The following is a 1,879-nucleotide window of genomic DNA, read 5'->3' on the forward strand; positions in this document are numbered from 1 at the left end:
ACTAGTAAATCTTAAAACCCACTCTGAGAACAAAACACAAAACTCCAGCAGAAGAAAATGGCTCTGATACAAAACAGAAAGGACTTCAACATGGAATTCCTGGCATATATACTCCCAACATATGCATTTGTTTTTTATCTGGAAATAAATACTGCAATCTAGTTTGCATCCTGAAGGGAATGTTGTATGGAAAAACAGCTGAAAATTGTAATTTACGTATGAAAGTATTTTAAAAATTCCTTTCTTCCACACACTTTGTTCACATTGTAGATGTTTCTCCAGTAGAAGTCAGAGTACTAGCCTGTGCATAGGTCCCACTGCAGATCACTCCATTCCATTCTGTATTCTTAATGCATTTGGGGTGTTGAATCAAGTAGTTATCCATTCTGCCCACATACGTATCTTTATAATCAGTCACTGAACCATCTAGATCATGGAATATTGAGTTCTTGTCACCATCCAGATCTACTTCCTCAAACCAGGGACCAGGTTTTCCAAAGAAGGCTTTCAGAGAAACCTGTCAACAACAATCAAAATGCAAAAAACTATCAAAAAAGAACATAGTTCTTTTACACCAGGTGACGTACAGACTAATACTCTCAATTCTGCAAAAATACAGGAATTTGAGAAGAGTTGATTAAAAAAAACTTGTGGCAAGAGCAATGCAATCCTGCATAACAGACATTTTGTTTTTCAGTACTAGGCTCAGGCCAGCTCTTGATTTTGTCTTAATATATCATAACTGCAACTGAAAATTCATTATCAAACATACACCAGACCTTACAAAATCTCTTTCCAGTTTCACTATCAGTCAAAAAAAAGAGATAATTAATGCAACTTATTCTACGTATTATTTTTCTTGCCTGGGAGACAAATCTCAAATGGACTCCACCCAAGACAAACTGTGGAGTAGGCTTGCATGCAAAAAAATAACATTTTCTATAGGGGCCCTTGAAATATTACTTAAAATAAAGCAAGAAGAAAACTAATCTACCCACAACAGCAAAATAATACCTCTAATGAACTTACATTTGGACCAAACTTCACAAGAGAAATGTTGTTTCTTGGTGTCATCTGCCAAGGATTTTTCATCAAGAAACCAATTGCACTGGTAAATCTGTCTGGAGTTGGCACAAAATTCCTGAATGTGCACTTAGTGAGGTGAATAGGCCCATCATAAATTTGAAAACCTCTAATTGGAAATGTCCTGTTAATAAAAGCAAATATTTACAGCACCCTGTGACAAAAATCATGACAAGCCTAAGCCTGAATATACATTTCTGAGAAACTAGTTCCTTCACTCATGACGTACTTACCGATTTCTAGGTAGAGTGCGCACCTTGTTGTCTATTCCTCCAGATCCTGTATATTTATTTTGACCACCATGAAACCCATAATTCTTGCTCTCCCCTATGAACAGAGACTCAGATACCACTTGGCTGGCACCTTCATCATTCGGAAAGCTCCCATCACTATCAAAGCAATGTCAGAGATAAAAGATTTTAGCCAAGACTCTCCAGTAGATTAAAACAGCAAGGCATGGTTCTACTCCTACTTTGTAATAGTCTTCATAAAGCAAACCAGTTCATATTCTTATTTGTAGTATCAACAACAATAAATTTAATCATTAACAGTCTTTTTGAAAGGATAAAAATCCTTGTGCAGAACTGTACATTACATTTTCTACTTCCCTATGATAATCAACACTCTTATTTATAGCCCACTTCCACAGTTCTAGAACCAACTTGTCACAACCTAAGCGTAACAGTTTTGGCTTTCTACCCAAGTTATTAGATTTCCTTTCATTGAAATGAGGCTCTGCCCACTCTAACCGTTCATTCATTTCCCTTTACTTGCATTGAACAGTTCAGGAAAAAAA

Source organism: Meleagris gallopavo, chromosome Z (genome assembly GCF_000146605.3).
Source record: "Meleagris gallopavo isolate NT-WF06-2002-E0010 breed Aviagen turkey brand Nicholas breeding stock chromosome Z, Turkey_5.1, whole genome shotgun sequence".
In the NCBI taxonomy this organism is placed as follows: domain Eukaryota; kingdom Metazoa; phylum Chordata; class Aves; order Galliformes; family Phasianidae; genus Meleagris; species Meleagris gallopavo.